The following is a 23,387-nucleotide window of genomic DNA, read 5'->3' as shown; positions in this document are numbered from 1 at the left end:
GGTACAGGCATCTGGATTTTACTTGCAGTAAGTGGAGGCCCTGATGTGCCCAATCTCTCTACCTCTTAACCTCACTCCCTCATATTAATGAAAAAAAAAATTTTCAACCTGGACTAGAGTAAGACCCTACCATGAAATACAAAAAAATAAGCCAATGGTGGTGAAGCATGTCTTTAATCCCAACTCTGGTGAGGCAGAGGTATGAGGGTTGCCACGAGTTTAAGTTCACCATGAGACTACATTGAAATCCAGGTCACCCTAGGCTAGGGTGAGACCCTTCCAGCTAGTGGCACAGACCAGCCAACTGTGAGCCAGAAGCTTCTCTAGCCCATGGTATTTTTGTTAGTATGGATTTGCAATATAGCTTAAAATCAGGTATGGTGATACCACCAGCCTTATTTTTGTTGCTCATAAGTATTTTGGCTATTCGAGTTTTCCTGTGCTTCCAAATGAAGTTTTGGGGTTTTTTTTTTTTGCTATTTCTGTGAAGAATGCCATTGGAATTTTAATGGGGGTTGCATTAAACATGTAGATTTCTTTTGGTAAGATTGATATTTTCACAATATTGATTCTTCCAATCTAAGAGCATGGGACATCTTTCCATTTCCTTGTGTCTTCTGCAATTTCTCACTTGAGTGTTTTAAAGTTCTCATTGTAGAGCTCCTTCACTTCCTTAGTTAAGTTTGTTCCAAGGTACCTTAATTTTTTGAGACAATTGTGAATGGGAGAGATTCCCTTATTTCATTCTCTACACATTTGTTATTAGTATATAGGAAAGCCACTGATTTCTGTGTAGTTATTTTGTATCCTATAATGTTGATAAAAGTGTTTATCAGCTCTCACAGTTTGCAGGTAGAGTTTTTAGGGTCTTTTATGTATAGAATCATATCATCTGCAAATAATGATAATTTGATATCTTCCTTTCCAATTTGTATCCCTTTTATGAGTGTCTCTTGCTTTATTGCTATACCTAAGACTTCCAGTACTATATTAAATAAAAGTGGGGACAGTGGACACCCTGTTTTGTTCCTGAATTTTGTGGAAAAGCTTCAAGTTTTTCACCATTTAGTGTTATGTTGGCTGTAGGTTTGTCATAAATAGCTTTTATTATGTTGGCATATGTTCCTTGTAGTCTCAGTTTCTGTAATGCTTTTACCATGAAAGGATGTTGGATTTAGTCAAATGCCTTTTTGGCATCTATTGAGATGAGCAGGTGATTTTTGTCCTTCAGACCACTTATATGATGTATTACATTTACTGATTTGCATATGTTGAACCATCCCTACATCACTGGGATAAAGCCAACTTGGTCTGGGTTAATAATATTTTTGATATATTCTTGTATTCTGTTTGCCAATATTTTGTTCAGAATTTTTGCATATATGTTTAGGATGGAGATTGGTCTATAATTTTCCTTTTTTGTTCTGTATTTGCCTTGTTTTGGTATGAGGGTGATGCTGGCTTCATAGATGGAGTTTGGTAGAATTCCTTCCTTTTCTATTTTATGGAAAAATTTGACAAGCATTGGTATTAGTTCTTCCATGAGGTTCTGGTAAAATTCACTAGTGAATCCATCTGGACCTGGGATTTTTTTTTTTTTTTTTAAGTTGAGAGACTTTTTATAACTGCTTGGATCTCTGCACTTGTTATAGGTTTATTTAAATGGTTAATCTCATCTTGATTTAATTTTGGTAGGTCATATGAATAAATCATCCATTTCTTTCAGATTTTCAAACTTAGAGGCATGTATATTCTTAAATTATGTCCTTATGATTTTCTGAATTTCTTTAGTATGTGTGGTAATGGTGACTTTTTCATCTCAAATTTTATTAATTTTTGTCTCTTCTCTCTTTCTTCTGGTCAAACTTGCTAAAGGTTTATCAATCTTGTTTGTCCTTTCAAAGAACCAACTCTTTGTTTCATTCATTCTTTGGATTTTGTTGTTGTTGTAGTTTGTTTGTTTCTATTTCATTAATTTCTGCCCTAATATTTATGATTTCTTCTCACTTACTGCTTTTTGGTTTGCATTGTTCTTCTTTTTCCAAGGCCTTAAGGTGGAGCTTTATATTGTTTATTTTTGAACTCTCAAATTTCTTAATATAGGCAATTAGAGCTATAAATTTCCCTTTTAAGACTGCCTTCAGCGCTGGATAGATGGCTTAGCAGTTAAGCGCTTGCCTGGGAAGCCTAAGGACCTCGTTTTGAGGCTCAATTCCCAAGGACCAACGTTAGCCAGATGCACAAGGGGGTGCATGTGTCTGGAGTTCATTTGCAGTGGCTGGAGGCCCTGGCATGCTCATTCTTTCTCCCTCTATTTGCCTCTTTCTCTCTGTCTGTCACTCTCAAATAAGTAAAAATTAAAACATAAATAAATAAATAAATAAGGCATTCTGTTGGGCTTGCCTCAAAAAAAAAAAAAAAAAAAAAAAAAGACTGCCTTCATTGTGTCCCAAAGGTTTTGGTCTGTTGTATTCTCATCATCATTTGATTCAATGAATTTATTGATTTTCATTTTGATTTCTTCAATGACCCACTGACCAATAGTGTACTGTTTAGTCTCCATGAATTTCTGTATGCTCTGTAGCTTTTCTCATTGCTAATTTGCAGTTTAATCCCATTGTGGTCAGATAGAGTACAAGGGATTATTTCAATTTTCCTATAATTGTGAAGATTTCCTTTGTGTCCTAATATATGGCGTATTTTAGAGAATGTTCCATGAGCTGCTGAGAAAAATGTATATTCTGTAGAATGTTCTGTAGATATCTGTTAGGCCCATTTATTCCATGACATCATTTAATTCAAGTATCTCTCTGTTTATTTTTTGCCAGGGTGACCTGTCCATTGATGAGAGTGGTTTAATTTTCCTATTTCCTCCTGTGTGTGTCTTGCTTTCTCTCTGGCATTAAGAATCCTTTTGAGTAGTTTCTGTAGAGCTGGTTTAGTTGTCATAAATTCCCTTAGCCTGTTTTTGTTGTGAAATGTCCTTATTTCTCCATCAATTTTGATAGCTTTGCAGGATAAGTGATCTTGGTGGACAGTTGCTATCTTTCAGAACTTTGAATACATCATTCCAAGCCCTTCTGGCTTTTAAAGTTTGTGTTGAGTAATCTGCAGTTATTCTGATGGGCTTGCCTTTGTAGGTGAATTGCTTCTTCTCTCTAAATGCTTTCAATATATTTTCATTGATTTGTGTATTTAGTAGTTTAATTACAACATGGTGAAGAGAGGTTCTTTCCAGATTCTGTGTGTTTAGTGTTCCAAAAGCTTCTTGTTTCTGCATTGGTATTTCTTTCCCAATTTGAGGAAAATTTTCTTCTATGATTTTGCTGAAAACACCTACTAAGCCTCTGGATTGAAATTCTTCTCCTTCTGTTATACGCTGAATTCTTATGTTTGATCATTTTATAGTACCCCAGGTATATTGAAATTCCCATTCTTACCTTGCTATTCACTTGTCTTTCTCTTTGTTGGACTGTATTAGATCTGCCACCTGGTTTCTAGTTTAGATATTCTGTTCTTTCCTTCATCCATTCTACTGGTGAGACTTTCTGCAGACTTTTTTATTTCATTGACTGTATTCTTCAGAGCCAGGATTTCAGCCTGGTTTTTCTTCAATATTTCTATTTCCTTGGCCATGTCTTGTAACGACCTCTTTATTTCATTAAGCTGGTTTCCTGTGTTCTCTTTCAGAAGTTTGTTTTCTTCTTGAATTCCTTTGTTTTCTTCTTTGATTCCCTTCATTTCTTCTCTGATTTCTTTGAGCATAGATACCACCATTTTCTTGAGATCTTTGTCAGGCATTTCATCTAAAACAGTCTCATTTGTCATTATTTCTGATGGATTTATAGTTTTTGGTGGGACTGCATTGTCTTGATTCTTTGAGTTTCTTGTATTATATTGTAGTGACCTTTGCATCCTGAATTGATTTGATGCTTGAGTTTTCTACTTATCTGCATTGTGCTCAGATGTGGTAATGCACCTCTATATACCCTCAGGATATGAGTTCAAGGTACCATATGTATATGGAAAGAGAGAGAGTAATATTTTCTTCTTTCACACATTCTAGGAATTAACTGTTTCTTGTTTGCATTTCTAATAGTTTGTTATCCACCCTCAATGACAAAATGTCTGTCTGCAGTAGAGAAGGGAAAGTTTAAAATGGCACCAATAATAAGAAGGAAGATAACTCCATAAGAACCCATTCTTCTTTTCAGAAAATGCTTTCCCTAAAGGTGTCATGGAATGGCACCCTCAGGAAAGGAGCTCTTTTGCATTATGCTTTATTAGTTCTCTCCATCAAAGTCAACAATGGTTGAAGGGGCAGTACTTCTTGCAGTGCTCTGTAGTCTTTAAAGTTGATATTGTCAAATGTAGAACTACATACTTAAGATGACTTGATTATTTTGGCATCAGAGCCAAAACTCAAGTCCCTTATCTTTCTGTACTCAAAAGATACTCTAATAATGTATATTCTGTAACTGTAAGAACAGTAATTATATGAAGGAAAGGAGATAAAGAGATATGTGACTCCAAAATAAGTATTTTACTATAAAGATAGCTACTTGTAAAATATTCATTTATTTATTTATTTGAGAGAGAAGCAGAGAGAGAGAGAGAATGGGCACCTCAGGGACCCTAGCCTCTGAAAATAAACTCCAGATGTGTGTGCCACCTGTGCATTGAGCTTCACATGGATACTGGGTGACTGAATCAGAATTCTTAGGCTTTGCATAAAAGTGCCTTAACCACTCTATCATCTCTACAGCCCAAAGATAGCTAGTTTTAAATGATGCTATGAACTCTTGAAAGATGTTTTGATCACTTGCATTTATTAAGATAATTAATTAAGATTTATTAAGATTTATATAAATATATAATATTATCATATGTGCTTGTGATAGTTTGAATGAGTATCCCTGATAAATACAAAATCATGTACATTAATAAGTGCACCAGGAGTGGTGGTACACGCCTTTAATCCCAGCACTAGGGAGGCAGAAGTAGGAGGATCGCCTTGAGTTTGAGGCCACCCTGAGACTACATAGTGAATTCGAGGTCAGCCTGGGCTAGAGTAAGACCCTACCTCAAAAAAAAAAAAAAAAAAAAAAAAAAAGATATGGTCACAATTTAGCTGAGTGCAAGACTTAAGACTGGCCACTGCCAGGTGGATACATAGGCTCTGACCTTCACCAGAAATCCCATGTGATTAGCTGAATATTGATATATTGGGTGTGATTAAAGAAAAACAGTCTATCATTCCCAAACTGCTGAAATAATCCCAGAATTCAGTAAAATGGGTTCAGTTTATTTTAATTTGAAGACCTTTTTTTTTTTTTGTTTTTTGGTTTAATGTCTATATATATCATCTAGTAGCAGGGGCCTGAGGAGTCAGTCCTTCTCTGAGTTAGTCATTAAAGCTGGCACCTGTGCAGTTTTCATAAACCTCAGACTCTAGTATTCAACATTCATCAGTCTTTATGTAATAAACTTTCTAGGGTGATTCTCCTCTGCCAGCACCCAGAGGTATACCTATAGAACACTCACTAGACTCCATGGATCATGACTGTGTCACAAGGACTCTGATAGATGCAAAATCCAACACAGAAGAAACCTACAGACCTCTCTTACTTTGTTAAGAAATCACAGTCCTTCCTATTGAACTTAACACCTCCCTCTACACATAGCATGAGATATCTGAAAACTCACTTGCTAGTTTCATGTACCCATTCTGCTCACACATTTAATTTCAAGTAGGAGGTCTTCAGGGATCTTAATTCCTGGTCCTTTCCCCCTTTCTATTCAGTGATACATAAAAAGGAGAACTGAGAAGGTTGGTCCTTCTTTTCTGTTTGTACAAAGGAGAATGCAAACAACATTTCTTCATAACAACCTTTATCAATAGGGCACCAAATTGGAATTTCACTTATTTTCTCCTGTCTTATTTATTTGTTTGTTTAGGGTGTTTTTCTTTAGATTTTATTTGTTAGAGACAGAGGGGGAGAGAGAGTGAGAATAGGTGTGCTAGGGCCTCCAGTCACTACAAATGAACTCAAGATATATGTGCCACCATGTTCATCTGATTCACGTGGGACCTGGAGAAATGAACCTGGATCCTTAGACTTTGCAGGCATATGCTTTAACCACTAAGCCATCCCTCCAGCCCTAGAATTTTTTTGATTTTTGAATATTTTATTTACTTATTTGAGAAAGAGAGAGAGGGAGAGAGAGAGGAACAGGCAGATAAAATGGGCATGCCAGGGCCCCTAGCCACTGAAAATGAACTCTAGATGCATGCACCACCTTGTGCATCTGGTTTAACATGGGTACCAGGGAATAGAAGCTGGGTCCTTAACCTTCTCAGGCAAGTGCCTTAACCAATAAGCCATTTTTCCAGTCCAGAAAATATTAGGTATTTATTTGAGAGAGGGAAGAAGAGTGAGAAAATTAGTTATTATGGACACATCAAAGCCTCTGGCCACTGCAAATTAACTCTAGACAAATGTACCATTTTGTGCATCTGGCTTTACTAGTAGGAAATTGAATCCAATCTGGGCATCAGTTTATGCAAGCAAGCACTTTAAACAGCTGAGCCATCACCCCATTCCTTCTTATTTATTTACATACAGCACACAGAATAGCAGGGCATGATACTAGAAGGAAAGCCACAAAGTGAGCTCCTAGTGAGATTAGAGCCCAACCAAGCCCTTATCCACATTTAGCAAACTGAAAAGCATACACACCAGAAGCAAATTATTAAAAATTTATTTTAAGGAGAGGTATAAGTGCAAAGAAGTAAAGTTCTGCAAGCTGAGTAGGTGGGAGGGGACCTGAATGGGTCAATAGCAGGTACAAGGTCCATCCACCCTTTAGTCATAGCCTACTCTGGCCAGACAATGAAGAATTATTCTATCTGGGGCTGGGGAAATGGCTTAGTGGTTAAGGCATTTGACTGTGAAGCCTAAGGATCACCATTCAATTCCTCAGGATCCATGTAAGCCAGATGCACAAGGGGGCGCATGCATCTGGAATTTGTTTGTAGTAGCTTCCTAAAATAAGTGATAACAACATGCAAGTAAGAAAACAAAAAAATGCTATGCAGATACACTTCCTTGAATATGCAAATGGACCTCAGACAATGCAAACTCTACAGGTAAACTACTACTTGAGCCTACTTAATAGGAAGTAACAACACAAGTGGAACCGGATTTTGAAATAGGCTGGGCCAGAATGTAGAGCTCCCTGATTTTCTAAGTTTATGATGACTCCATTTTTATAACCAAAGACAATTTTTTTTTCAGTGAAAACATGTAAGCCAAACTATTATTATAGTGTTGTAAACATTAGACTAAAATAAGCATTGTTGAATAAGCTGAGATGTGACCAAAAAATGTTGTTTCGGATCAAACTTACAATAGTAAAAATGCTCAAAAATTTTGATTTAAAGTTATTTATTTCAATAAATAGAATAATGTGGGATTGGAGGGATGGCTTAGTGGTTAAAATGCTTGCCTGAGAAGCCTAAGGACCCATGATCCATCTCTCTCCAGATTCCACATAAGCCAGATGCACAAAGGTCGCACTTCTTCAAGAGGTGGCACAAGTGTCGGGAGTTCAACTGCAGTGGCTGAGGCGCTAGTGTGCCAATTTTATCTCTCTCCCTCTCCCTCCCTCCCTTCCTCTCTCTCTCTCTCTCTCTCTCTCCCCATCTCTTCCTCTCTCCCTCCCTCCCTCTCTTGCTCTTTCTCTAAAACAAATAGAATAATGTAGAGTCACTAAAATGTTCAAAGTTTTTATTTACAAGGAAAAAATGCCTATGAAAATTTAAGTTAGAAAAATGTAAAATAGAAGAATCAATGCTAAAAGAGGGCTGCCTTTCTTCCAAAGAAAGTGAGGAGATTGTTTTTCTTCTTATCTTGAGAGACATGGGCTATACAAGGGACCCTAGAAGATGAGAAAAAGCAACACTGCATGAAAAAATATCTCAGGAGCTGGCAGAAAGAATAAGAACTCTCAATACCCTGTTTTTAGGATTACATTTGCCAAATAAACTCTTGGGTTACTTAGACCTTTACTTAGACAGTTTTCTGAAAACAAACACTTCCTTTATGAAAGAAAAAAAAAAAGTATTCAAAGAAAGATTCTGAATTCACCCAGAATAGGTGAATACTTAAGCAGATTCAAAGAACCTTAAATGAAAATTTGCTAGGCTAAGTTGTAGCCTTTTCTGTATTGGCTACTTTTCTTGTTTCTATGACACAATATCTGACAAAAGTAACTCAAGGAAGGATGTTTGAACATCAATGGTGTATTTTGGCTCACACTTTGAAGGTGCAGTCCAACATGGCAGGGAAGATATGAGACAGCTGATCACTTTGCTTCTATTCTACAGTCAGGAAGCCAAGCACCATCCCTCTCTGCTGGGGCTCAGCTCACTTTCTCCTTCTTATTCAGTCCAAGACCACAGCCCATAGTCTGGTGTTACTACCCACCTTTCAGGTGAGCCTTCCTACCTCAATTGACCCAGTCTAAAAAGCCCTCCCAGACAAGCCCATAAGTGTGTCTCTTAAGTTGATAGGAGATAGAAATTAGACAGGCAGCTTAGGGGTGATCTCTTGCCTAAGTACAGGAATTGTCCTTGGTCCAGTAGGAGAAAACCTAGGTCATCATACTTTAGTACAGGTCGGAAGGATCTGGCTCTGCCTTGGCTCTACCACCTTAGGGAGCCCTTTAAGTCCCTTCCTGGAGAATTCCAAACTTCCTGACTCCAGATTCCTAGCATCAGGAGTAAACTGGCAAAACCAGCTACCTAACCATGGGTCTCATTAAAAATTAATAAATAAATAAACCTGGTTGTCCTCATGTGTCACAGGATTTTCCATATAATCCATACAAGTCTTTGAGATAGGTGCTATTATTATTAATATTCATAGGTAGCAAACACAGGTCATGGCTGGGCATTGTGGTGCACACCTTTAATCCCAGGACTTGGGAGGCAGAGGTAGGAGGATTCCTGTGAGTTCGAGGCCAACCTGAGACTACATAGTGAATTCCAGGTCAGCCTGAGCTAAAGTGAGACCCTACATCGGAAAAAAAAAATAATGAATAAAAATTAAAAAAAAAAAAAAGAAACAACAGGCCATCATGACTTGTGAAGAGTAATGTCCTTGTATTAGCTACTTTTATGTTGCTGGGACCAAAATACCTGACACAAACACTTTGCAGGAGGAAGGCTTTATTTTGCCCACCCTCTGCTCATGCCATCATTTTCTCTGCCATCATGGAGCTTCCCCCTCCAGCCTGTAAGCCAAAATAAACCACTTTTTCCCACAAGCTGCTCTTCGTTGAGTGATTTCTACCAGCAATGTGAACCTGACTGCAACAGTAAAATGGCACTGAAGAGTGGGATTGTTGCTAGACACCTAACTGTGTGGCTTTCGCCTTTTGGAGCTGATTTTCAAGAGGAATGTGGAAGGATTTGAAAACTTGACCTAAGACATGCCTTACAGTGCTGTAAGTACAGCTTGATGGATTATTCTGGTCAGAGTTGAAAGACCTGAATGTAGTAAGAACTATGGACTGTGAGGTTTGGCTTATGAGGGTGAGAAAGAGCTTTGCTTGGACTGGACTAGCAGTTTGTGTGAGAAGCTTGATGTGGCCATGTTAGTTCAGGTGCAATTGAGAGATTACAACTTTTGAGACTGGGCCAGTTTACCTGCACTGGGGCAACAGGAAGAATGTATACTCTTTTGAAGGGAGGGGCCTGAATGCTCATGGTACTCTTGTTATTCAAAGTCTGCTTTACTTCCCCTTGGAATAACAAATTGGCACCCTACCTGGTATTGCTGAGTATAAGAAATGCAACAAAGAGAGGGTCATTGAGTTTGCAACACAGTCTTGTGTTTTGGAAATGGCCACGGACAATGTGAAGCAGGTTTGCTGGATGCCTGCATAGAGACTCCATGGGGCCATGAGGATGAACCATGGATTGTAGTGGAGACCCAGTGGCGATCCAGGACCACGAGATGGCTGATAAGGAAAGCTGCTGATCCAGTGATGTTTTCCAGGGCTGTGAGTAGCCTAGCTGGAGGGGTGGAATTGGAACTTCAGAGACTTGTTGCTGGTCAGACTTATTGGAATTGGAAATTTGTCACTGGCCACAGTTGTTGGACATGAAGCTACAGAGTTTGAAGTTTGCAGTGCTTGTTGTAAATCATATATTAGCTGAATATTTCTTTGTTATACCCAATGCCACCTTTTGTAGTGTGAATGTTTATTCTGTGCCATTACGGTTTTTTGGAGGGATTTTTTTTTTTTGTATTATGGCTCAGTTAAAAGATCTTGGACTATGGGGATGTTTGAACATCATTGAGGTTGACAAAAACTATGGGTACTTTTAAGGTTGGACTGAGTGCATTGCATTTTACATCATGTACGATTATCAGTTGATGGGTACAAAGGGCGGAATGTGGTGGTTTGATTCAGATGTCCCCCGTAAACTTTGGTGTTTTAGATGCTAGTCTCCCCAGTTGATGGCAACTGTAAATTAAAACCTCCTGGAGGTAGTGTATTATTGGGGGTGGGCTTATGGGTGTTATAGCCAGCTCCCCCTTGCTAGTGTTTGGCACACTCCTGTTGCTATTGTCCACCTCATGTTGGCCAGGGGGTGATGTCCACCCTCTGCTCATGCCATCATTTTCCCTGCCATCGTGGAGCTTCCCCTTCGAGTCTGTAAGCCAAAATAAACCTCTTTTTTTTCCCACAAGCTGCTCTTGATTGGGTGATTTCTACCAGCAATGCGATCCTGACTGCAACATGTACTATCATGCATCTTGCTTATAAAATCAAATATTCATTCCTTTATAGGACAATGTACAACAACTATATTTAGTAATTTCCATCATAATAAGGTGAAGTAAACTTAAAGCAGAATATGTGTTTTAGCAAAACACATTCGGTAATATATGTCTGCACCATTTGGTGAATCACATACATGTTTACCTCTCATCATAATTGCTGCTACTGATACTTCTAGTGCTTACAGCTGATTTCAGTGTGGTGTGCCTGAAGTTACATTGGCATTGCTGGATAAACAAAAGAAAGGGAAAGACATTTTTTTAAAAATGGGAAAGGACAGAGCTAACAAATGTCTAAGCTCCTGAGAGCATCAAGGTTGGGCTGTGATGCAATGCGCTTCATTTCAGATGACAATAGCACCCTCTGGTGAATAGCATTTATATTTCACAGCTTTCTCCAACGTAGTATCAGCCATGTGCTCCATGGGTATAAAGTTTCAATTAGGAATAAAAAGCTTATGTGTGCAAAGTTGGGTGACTATACATAACAATACTGCCCTGTACATTCAAAAAAAAACTATAAAAACGAGCTAGGATGATTTCACCATAAGTCAGTGATAAGTAAGGAGGCAGACATGTTTAACATGATTAAAAGCATAGACTGCATACATGTATTTAAGCAGCATATAGTACCTTACTAATATGTGCATTTTATGTTCTGTGAATATCACTTAAAATAAAGATAAATTATAACAATAGAATTTCTGGCCAGGCATGGTGGCACACACCTTTAATCCCAGCACTTGGGAGGCAGAGGTAGGAGGATTGCCATGAGTTCAAGGCCACCCTAAGACTACAGAGTTAATTCCAGGTCAGCCTGAACCAGAGTGAGACCCTACCTCAAAAAACAAAAAACAAAAAAAAAAATAATAGAATTTCTGATCTTTTTCTAAAGCAGATGCTCAGATTTAATTTAATGCATCTCAGAGTTGTTCCCACATCAAAGTAATTTTATGCAATATCAAATTCTGCTTCTAGAAGTAAACAAAATTTATTATTTTGGATCAGTCATTTTCAGAGCAATGTAGTTTAAAAATATCAAAATATCTGCATTGTACCTATAAAGTAATATACACCAATATTTTTGTTAATTTTCATATATACATTTTTAACTTTCAATGGTCTGAAATACACAAATACATACATAAAACTTTCTTATCTCATGAGTTTCCTCAGTGATATTTTTCTCTGTTCATCTTACTCAGAACCATAAGTAATGGAACACTAGAAAATAGCCACAGATGGGTTCATAGCACCTGTTGTCTGATAGACTACATAGATTCTTATTTTCTTACTCTAATAAAATGAAAGCTTCACAAAGAATGTGGGTTTCTACCTGCTTCGTGGCAGTTTTTCTTCATAGCTACAACCCCACTACCTAAAGCATGCTCACTGAAAACCCTTTCTGGCTAAGTAATTCTGGCTAAGTAAATGAACTTTCTGTGGTTATTCAATGCAGCTGGAGATTCTTGGTTACTCACCTTACTGAAAGATAGAACTTGTTTTTCATTCTCTGGAATTTGGGCTGACTCCTGATGGCCCTGACCCACTGAATATGGCAAAAATGACAATGTAACCAACCATTCATTCCATGTTACACTAAGAAGGGAGGCAGTTTCGATTTCTCAACTCTGAGATCTTTTTTGGCATGTTCCTTCTTACAACTAAGCCATCATGCTGTCAGAATCCCAAGGTACTATGATACACCAGCCCAGCTGAGCTTCCAGCCAGCAGTCAGGATCAATGGCAAGGTTTAAGGGAGGTGTTGTGTATGTACTAATTCAATGGGATCCTCAGATAACTGTAACACCAGCCAACCTTATAGAGGACAGAACTGCCTAGCTAATTCCAACACACACACACACACATACACACACACAAAGTTGTTGGGTTAACCATCACTGTGTGTTATGTAATTTGTGGAAAAGTTCTATAATTATAACCTGTTAATTGCATTCTAGGTAAGATGAAGCTTGTCAAATGAGGGTTTTGTTGTTGTTGTTGTTTTGTTTTGTTTTTTGGTTTGTTGAGGTAGGGTTTCACTGTGGCCCCAGCTGACCTGACCTTCACTTTGTAGTCTCAGGGTGGCCTCGAACTCAAGGTGATCCTCCTACTTCTGTCTACCAAGTTCTGGGCTTAAAGGTGTGCACCACCTGGGCTGGAGAGATGGCTTAGCGATTAAGCGCTAGCCTGTGAAGCCTAAGGACCCCGGCTTGAGGCTCGATTCCCCAGGACCCCTGTTAGCCAGATGCACAAGGGGGTGCAGGGCACGTCTGGAGTTCGTTTGCAGTGGCTGGAGGCCTGGCATGTCCATTCTCTCTCTCTCTCTCTCTCTCTCTCTCTCTCTCTCTCTCTCTCTCTCTCCCTCTCTCTCTCTGTCTTTCTGTCACTCTCAAATAAATAAATAAAAACAAAAAAAAGTGTGCACCACCACACCTAGGTGTCAAGAGAGTTTTAAAAAGTTAGTTTAAATGAAAAATTCATTTAAAGAGACAAATATATATATATATATGGGGGGGGGGTGTTCGAGGTAGGGTTTCACTCTAGCTCAGGCTCTCATGGAATTCACTATGGAGTCTCAGGGTGGCTTCAAACTCACAGTGATCCTCCTACCTCTGCCTCCCAAGTGCTGGGATTAAAGGTGTGTGCCACTACATCTGGCTAAATAATCATTTTTATGAATTACATTTCCTTGCACATTGACCACCATGAACAGCTAATGATTGCTTAGTGCCAGTTGCACATGGTGGTACACATGTCTGGAGTTAGTTTGCAGTGGCTGCAGGCCTGGCACGCCTATTCATTCCCCCCCCACCTCTGTCTCAAATAAATAAATAAAATGGCTAAATAAAATGTTTTTACAAAATAAGATACATTGTAAGGCAGGCACAGAGAAAAACAAAAACAAAAACAACAAAACTCTCCTAGTGCAAAATAAAAGAGTATAGAGCAAGAGAAAAGAGAAGCTTCAGCTTCTCTCCATAGCACCTCTATGCTGTGTCTCACGGGGCTGTGCACAGGGCCTCTAACCCTGCAACACACGTCCTGACCCGCCAGCCTTTCCTTTGAAATTCTGTGAGATGATCCAGTAACTCATATATTCTGCCTGTCTGCAAACTGGTATCACCTGGACACCACCACCATTTGCTACCAGCAGAGGTTGTGCCTGGGTCTATGTGAACCTTGTCTGTAGCAACCTAAGAGCATGTCACTAGCAGCTTGTGTGGACACAGTACAGGGATACTGAACTCTAAGTAGCTCTGATATGTGGAGTAGCTCTCCACTGCTCCACCCCCACCCCTGTTCCTTTTTTGAAGCAGTTCTCTGGAAAATCTTTTGAAGCCAGTTTGCATTTCAATTACTAGTCTGTGATAGGTGCAGTAGCCTGAGCTGCACCTCTTTCATTGTCCTGAGGCAAAGAGCTTGTCTTCTGTTCTTCAGTGCTCCGTAGGTTTGTCCAGAATTCTCCCTTCCACGCTAGGTTTTCTTACTCCATGTTCTCCCTATAAAACTACCTAAGAACAGGAACATTTCCCACAGCTAGGCTTGAATGCTTCACTGCCTTGAAATCTCTGCCAGATAAACTAGTCTCTTAGTTGGACTATCTCCTCTTACAAGAATCAGGACACAGGTAAAATACATTCAAATCCATTGACATAATGAGACAAGTTCAATTCCCAATGAAGCCCTCCTTTCCATCTGAAGCCTCAGCCTTCTCTTTACTATCCACACTTCTACCAACAGTCTCACACTGAAAACCACCTGTTAAATTCCATTGGCAGCAACAACAGTTGTGGTTGGTTCCAATTTTCTGGATCCGTCAAACAAGTAACTTCTGATACCAAGAAAAAGACAATGACACTGGGGTTCAATTATACTCTTTCACCCCTAGTAACCCATGACACTTCAATTTATAAAGGTCCAGAATCCCTCCCATTATTACTTCTCTGCAATGTAATACAGGGACATCTGAGGGACACTCATCCAAACCACAGTACCTACACTGAAGAATTTTGTATACAAAAAGCTCTACAAAATAAGCCTGTAGTTGTCATAATTTTGTTGTTGTATTTTGTTTGTTTTTGTTTTTGAGGTAGGGTCTCACTCTAGCTCAGGCTGACCTAGAATTCACTATGTAGTCTCAGGGTGGCCTCGAACTCCCGGTGACCCTCCTACCTCTGCCTCCCAAGTGCTAGGATGAAAGGCATGTGCCACCATGCCCACCTTATCATAAAAATTTTATTGAGTCTATTTTGAGTTACATTGCATGGTTCATATTTCTGAGATGACAATGACAGAATCTTTCTGATATTCTTATTGTAAATCCCTAAATTATACTGACATCCTCTTTTGCTTGAATTCTTACAAGCAATGTGTGGTTCTTTTCTCTTTATCAGTTTCCTAATTTATTATTTATTTCATATGTAACCGTATAACACATCCAACTGTATAAATAGCACTCATCTGTTTTTGGATCAAGAAGACAGTATGCACATAAATGAAAGAAAAGATAAAATTAAATTAATATAATTTTAACCACTTATAATTACATAAAACAGGGCTGCAGAGATTGCTTAGTGGTTAAGACACTTGCCTGCAAAGCAAGGACACAGGTTCTATTCCATGAAACCTACATGAGCCAGATGTACAAGGTGGCACATGCATCTGGAGCTTGTATGTAGTGGCTGGACGTCCTGGCGTGCCCCTTCTCTCTCCCTCTTACTCTCTGCCTCTCTCTCAAATAAATAAACATTTTTTTAATAAGCCTTTAAAAATAAAATATTTGAAAATAAACAATCATATATAAAACAGATTCCTGCAACCCTAGCACTCAGTGAACACAGCAAGTTCAAGGCCAGGACCCCATGCAAAAAATAAAAATAAAAAAGTGGTCATGTAAAAGTGAACAAGAGAAAATAGACTAAATATCATAGAAATAATTGAACTGACCTATATTTTTACAAACAAATGCAGATAGTAAAATATTAAGTTTGTAGAAATTACCTATTAGATTCAGTGTTAAATTAAAAACACACCTTACTTTCATGAGTCAGATCCAGACAAGGAAATTGGATTTTAAGTAGTCCTTGAAAAAAAAATGTTTAATAATTTAAGGGAAGGCACATGTTGCCTGCAGATCTCTTATTAAGAGAAGACTGAGAGGCTGGCACAGTCATAGTTGAACAGGACTCTAAAAGATGTCCAGGTTAAATCAAACAGATTATATGAACATTTTGCAACTTGGATTTCATTGAAGACATAGTGGACATTGGAGTGGAAGTAATAATGTAGTAAATCAGTTCACATGCTTCTAAGAATAGCAGCACACAGACCACGAAGCTATGTAGAACACATGGCTTCCTGAAAGTACACAGACATTTTTCTCTGAAAACATTAGTAACTGTATTTTAAGAGGGTAGATTAGTCATACAATGTTTCTCATGATCTTTTCCTGCAGAATTAAGGAAAGTTTTAGAGTTAAGTGAATAATTATAAACTGGAAATGTTTTGGCAAGCATTGTACTATATGTACTTTGAGGATTTTATTCACTGGATGTTAAATGCAAAACCTGTTTTCATACATTCTACCACCAAAACAAGTTGAAGATATTAAGGAAGTAAGTTCTTTGCATCTTGAGAAAAATGTTCCATGCAAAATGCCAGGCTGGCCAGGAAGCAAGAATCTCCATCCGGGCAAACCCTCAAAATTTACGTAAATGCTCCAATTTTGCATCAACATTCCTTTTCTCTGAAACTATCTAATGAGAGATTTGCAGAGAAAGGTTTATTTGTGATAGTCACTGTATCTGAAATGTATGAAACAGGCAGGAGCAAGTTGGTGCTCCTTTCTGCCGGCTCCATGTGGTGCAGCCGGAAGAACAGCTCTGCGAACAGATGTCCTGGTTTCTGTCCTTACCTCACTATTCAGGAAATATGTGAAGTGGCTCACATGCGCGCATTTCCCCACCCTCAACAGCAACGTTCGGACGATGATACAAATGCGGAAACTGGGACAGGAGTTACATTTCTGAGATGACAAATCACATGAGCAACTGAATTGGAATGCTGATATAGGTTACTCCAAAATTTACTTTTTTCCCACTGTATAGAATCAGTTGAATAGTAACAAGACTCTGAGGAACCTGCTATGTTAGCCTGCCACAGTTTTCTAAGTAGTACCAAAAGTCAATAAAGTCCTGAATCAGAATAACAATGCTGGTAGAAGAGCAAGGGGCACCATTTCAGAATCAGTTGCTCCATGTCTCCCCAAGTTCCATGGAAGAAACACAGGACAAGTTCCCAGGTAGATACTGGAAACACAATAGATTGTGTCACAGTTTATGAATCTCAAACTAAGGAAATTCCCAATTTTATGAAGAAAGTGTGGGGTTCACTCATGACCATCTTGACTTCATAGGGAAATACTCCTATCCTGGTCAGGAAACAGAGAAGATCTCTATCACATAGATGTGGCAGTTCTATACTTCCAGTCTGTTCAGACTAACTGACATGCATTTGTCTTTACAAAGTAGGTAAAGACAATAGCCAAGGCAACCACGTGTAAGCGTGGTAAAGAATTGCTCATACTTCAACAGTCTATCAGTATATCTCTGTGAGGCCTGCTGAGACATTGAATAAAATACACAAAGAAGTGTAACTTCACTTCAGAGGTGTGTGTGTGTGTGTGTGTGTGTGTGTGTGTGTGTGTGTGTTTGTTATACCCTGTTACCCCAATCTGATTTAAATTTGGGTCTTTTGGATGAAGGTCTATTAACCAGCCAATTCCCAAAGAGACAAAAAGCAGATACGAGAAGAACACTTTTGTGAAACTAGTTAGCAAAACTAGGTAGGATATAAGGGTTCTGGTCAAGTTGACTAGGCTGGGGGCATAAATTTATGTCAGAGAGGAAACTTTGAGAAGAAAACTAATTGCATGAATAAATTCAAACAGAATAAATCCATTGACTCTGAACTTATGTCCTCACTCCTAGGCGGGGGCATATTTGTCTCCTAACTGTGAAACTGTTTCCTTGTGGGGCAGAGATTGTGCAGTTTAGCTAGAAATCCCAAATATGTAGATTATATGATCAAGAACAGCTCTCTACACTACTTTCAGAAGCTATCGGTGAACCTCTTGCTCAGATTAGAATTAGCTTGAAAGTGCAGCCTGGCTGAGCTTCTTGATGAAGGCTATAAGCAGTTCTAGGAACAGATGGAGAGAAGATGACCTTGACAAAGAGAAGATAAAGAGTAAAGGGGCGAGGTCACTCCTACAAAGACAGGAAATATCCAGGTGAAATGTCAAAATCACAGCCAAGAAGAAATGTGTGTCTTTCCAGAGGCTGACACGCCCATCCAAGTATTAGAGGTGGCATGTCAGGCTGGCTCTGCAGTAGGGCACATGGGACTTCTTCATTCCTGAGATTGGGAACTTGCAGAAAAAACGGGCCCTCCAGTTGTTTTTTTGAAATACATTTTGTTTATTTGTACCTCTGTGTGTTATGGGAGGAATCTCCAGGGTTTCTTGACACTACAAACACACCAAATGCATGTACCCCTTTGTGCATCTGGTTTTAAGTGAAGGCTGAGGGATTGAACTTGAGCTTCAGGCTTTGCAAACACACACCTCTAACCACTGGGAAAATTCCTGGCCCACCCTCCTGGTTATTTAAAACAAAACATTAGTAAACAGCTCAATTAAATAGAATGCACACTAGTTTAAGTCCAATGCATTACTTTGTTTTCTTAATCTTTGGTATCTACACAGCTCAACACTTCTAGGTTTTAGAAATGTGGTTAAAGTATCTAACTGCAGAACATTGACCATGCCAATCATCTAAGGGTCATTCAAGTGTATAGTTGCTTCATGCAGAAAAGCAGTATTTCCAATCACCAGAACTGAAAAAAAAAAAAAAAAAGAATCCCATTTGCCATAATGCGCAGTCATTTCTATAGTAAGAATAACAATTCTGATAACATCACTAATGAAAAAGATGATAGATACATTTATTATGTCTTCAATAACTTTCTAAGAATAACTCTAAGTATAAGCTAAGAGACATTGCTTTTTCTCTAATTAGGAGCTATGGTATTCTCTTGCTTTAATTCAAACTGTTGAGTGTAATAAAATTTTCTCAGTGCTAAGGAAAAGAAACTAATAATGGCTTATCTTCAAGTTTGTGTATAATAAAGAATAATTTTCATTTTAACTTCTTAAAATTAATGAAACGAGGGCTGGAGAGATTGGTTAGCAGTTAAGCACTTGTCTGTGAAGCCTAAGGACCCCTGTTCGAGGCTCAATTCCCCAGGACCCATTTTAGCCAGAAGCATAATGGGGGGCACACTTCTGGAGTTCGTTTGCAGTGGCTGGAAGCTCTGGTGCACCCATTCTCTCTCTCTCTCTCTCTTGCTCTCGCTCTCTCTTTCTTTCTCTGTCTGTCACACTCAAATAAATAAAAAATAAATAAAATTGATGAAGAAAATTGAAGAAAAGATAATTTTTTTATTGAAGAAACTTGCTCTCATTTTGAATACTACTACTTGCATAGAAAATAGTTACAAAAGATATAAAAATGATGAGAACTCTGGTTTGCTTTCTTAGCTATCTTTTTTTATTTTTATTTTTATTTTTATTTTTATTTTGGCTTAGGAGAAAACCTGAAGTAATTTCAATTAAACACAACGGTATAGAGTGGAAAGAATATTAAAAGTATCTCCAGGCTGGAGAGATGGCTTAGCAATTAAGGCACTTGCCTGCAAAGCCAAAGGACCTTGGTCCGATTTCCCAGTACCCATGTAAGCCAGATGTACAAGGGGGCACATGCAACTGGAGTTTGTTTGCAGTGGCTGGAGGCCCTGGCATGCCCTGTCTTCTCTCTCTCTCTCTCTCCCCCTCCCTCTTTCCCTCTCTCAAATAAATAAATCAAAATAAAACATTAAAAAAATATATTTTTAAAAGTTTTCAAACTCTTAATTTAATTTTAAAACTCATCAGGTATGGAAATTTATTTACTTATTTATTTATTTATTGAAACACAATCTACTCAGCAGCCTAGGCTGACCTTGAATGATGACCCTCCTACATGCCCAGCTTAGAAAGTGCTTGAGAGGCAGGCAAACACAGGGAATAGTTTAGCCACCTGGGACCCTGCTTGGTTTAAGCAAATATGCGCTCCTCTTACACAGTGCACCTAAAAACCTGTGGGAACCTGGGAATCCAACTGTACTGAGCTGCATGGTACATCTCATACATCCTTTTGACACAACAAACTAGTTTTCCCTTCCTCTCAGCAATGATTTTTTTTTTTTTAAATCTATACCTATGCAAGTATGTTCTTAGGTCCAGATCAGACAGCAGAGAGCCATCCAGCATGAATGAGTTTTGGGTACATGTGCACTAAGACAAACTGTGCCTTCTCAGTGAACAAAAGTAAATAGGGAGAACCCCTCCATTTACCATTCAGTGCCTATGCATCATGGGAATACATGTGATTAAAATCAGATGCATCACCAGAAGAAGCATGTATAGTAGAGAAACTACGCTACACCCAAACATGCCAATCAAACTACAGTACTACCCAAACTATGCCCCTAGCAACCAGTTTATTCTTCACTAAAATCCTATAAAAAGAAGCTCTATATAATAACCAGGACACCTGAGCATTCTCACTTCAAGTGGCCAACTGGCCCTTTGGTCATGTACTTAAACCTTTACCATCACTTTGTGCTTAATAAAGTTCCCTGCTGCTTCACAACTGAAAAACTCTCTCTCTCTCTTTTTTTTTTTTTCAAGGTAGGGTCTCGCTCTAATGAAGGCTGACCTGGAATTCACTATGGAGTCTCAGGGTGGCCTCGAACTCATGGCGATCCTCCTACCTCTGCCTCCCAAGTCCTGGGATGAAAGGCGTACGCCACCATGCCTGGCTTGGAAAATTCATTCTACCTTTCAAGACCTATTTTCACAGTTTCTATTATTATCTATATACACCCATAAATTTAAAGAAAAGACAGGTTTCAATCATTTATTAAGAATCATTTCAAGGACCAAATATTGAGTAAGTTATATCTTATAGTAAGATATATGTATGTGTGCGTGTGTGTGTGAGAGAGGGGGGTGGTGATCCTTTCCTTCAAATCTCTTTCTTGAATGTCTTGATGACTATATAGTACTTAAAATCTCAGTACTGCATTCCGTATTCAATTCATAACATAACAGAAGTCAGAAAGTCAATGTAAGAGATAGAGAAGACAAGTTAGTTGCCCTTAGAATACTAATATGTCATGGTTATATTTAGAATAACTTAAGTTATGAGTATATGGTACCCAGAACAGTATAAGATTTTCCATGAAAATGAGTTCACAACAAGCAAAATATTTTGGTGATATATATAAGGGAGATAATTTCTCTACAACTATGAAAAGGCCTTTAGTTCTGAAATTAATATGTTAATCCACCAAATATCAAAGTGTTGAAAATGTTGACATGTGGGAGTTGTTACTGCTCTCCCCAGTACAGGAATACAAACATTTCAGGGGGAGATTTGTGCTTATGAGCTTCTGAATTAGAATACTGAAACATCTGCCAGATCACAGGTATATGGTTTCTGGGCTTGACTCTACTGAGCTGAAATATGAAAAGCATAGCAAATAAAAGCAAAACTTCAGATTTAAAGTTATGATAATTATAAAACATGGACAAGTAAACCTAGCAGAGTCATATGCACCTGTAACCCCAGTTATTTGGGAAGCTGAGTCAGAATCACAAGTTTGAGATCAGACCATATAGTTAAGAGGCACTGAACAATTAAATAAAACTCTGTATAAAAATAAAAATAGGATGACTGTCGGTTAAGATGGTGGCTTAGGAACCACACCAAATCAGCATAGGGGAGAAAAAGCCAAAGAATAGCCAGCAAAATACACACTTTTACTAAAAAGTGAGGTGTATAAGAAATTAAAATGGCAGCAGAGAAGTAGGAGAGATCCAGGGCATCCAGAGCCCATGCAGGCAGGCCAAAGCAGTGGCTCCGGCTCCAGCTCCAGCATTGGCAGTGCTGGCTCTGGCAGCAGCAGCCACAGCTACAGCAGCAGTGGATCCAGCAGCAGCTTCAGCAGAGGCAGCAGCAGATGAGGCTCCAGCAGCAGCGGTGCCAGGTTTGTGGGGCCACAGCTTCCAGGCTCAGCTTGCCCCACAGGAAAAGCCAGTGCCCAGCTCCAGAAAACAGAACAGAAGTCCAGTGATCCAGCCAGCCTACTTGAACCCACAGGGCACCAAAGAGGGATGCATAACTGAGACCAAAATCATCCAAAAAGGTAACTGGGATTGCAAGGGTCTCACTTGGTCACAAGCTGACTTGGAACCCTCAACAGACCAAAAATCTTAACCTCTTTGTGGATAGAGGATCTGGTTGTTATAATATCTACTCTTGCATAAATACTCGGTGCTGTCTTTCATTGAATGTATACATTGTTTAGTTATATTTGAGAATCTATCTGTATTTTATTCCACTCAGCCTACTAGAATACTACCATAGCAGGCAAACCAAACATGTAGGAACACCCTTGCAGATACTCTGAGAGTCTTAAGAGCCACACCTAACACCTTAACCTCCTACCCTGAAGATATATAACATCAGATCAATTGATACAGCTAAGAATACCAAGCTAGCTAGAAAATCCAAGCATTAACTTAATCCAAGATTCAAAAATATCTACATTATAACACAAGAAACACTAAAAAGCAAGGCAATATAAATCCACCTAAAAGTATTAATGCATCAGAAATGACCTACAGTGAGAACGAGTTAGAAGAAATGCCTAAGATTTCAAAAGAATGACTGTAAAGATGTTCAAAGAAGTCAAAGAATAAATCAAAGGAATCAAAGAAGACTCAGGACACCAATTTAATGAAATAAAGAAATCAATACAAGACATAAATAAGGAAATAAAATTAATAAACACCAGCCAGAATTACTAGCAATGAAGAACACAGCTAATGAAATAAAAAACTCTGTAGAAAATCTCACCTCAAATGGATGAAGAAGACAGAATACCTAAACTAGAAAACCAGGTGGCATATCTAATACAGTCCAACAAAGTGAAAGACAAACTAATAGAAAAGTATGAATGGGAATTTCAAGATATTCGGGACACTATGCAAAGATCAAACATAAGAATTCAGGGCATTGTAGAAGGAGAAGAATTTCACTCCAAGGTATAGCAGGCATCTTAAACAAAATCATAGAAGAAAAATTCCACCAAATTGGGAAAGAGGTACAAATGCAGATACAGGAAGCCTTTAGAACACCAGCCAGACAAAACCTGGAAAGAACCTCTCCAATCCATATTATAATCAAACTACCAAACATACAATCCAATGGAAAAAAAAAAAAAATGAAAGCAGTTAGAGAGAAAAATCAAGTTACCTACAAAGGCAAGCCCATCAGGATTACAGCAGATTATTCAACACAAACTTTAAAAGCCAGTCTTGTGATGTGTTCCAAGTTCTGAAAGATAACAACTGTCAACCAAGGT

Source organism: Jaculus jaculus, chromosome 9 (genome assembly GCF_020740685.1).
Source record: "Jaculus jaculus isolate mJacJac1 chromosome 9, mJacJac1.mat.Y.cur, whole genome shotgun sequence".
In the NCBI taxonomy this organism is placed as follows: domain Eukaryota; kingdom Metazoa; phylum Chordata; class Mammalia; order Rodentia; family Dipodidae; genus Jaculus; species Jaculus jaculus.
Note: the sequence above shows the minus strand (reverse complement) of the source record.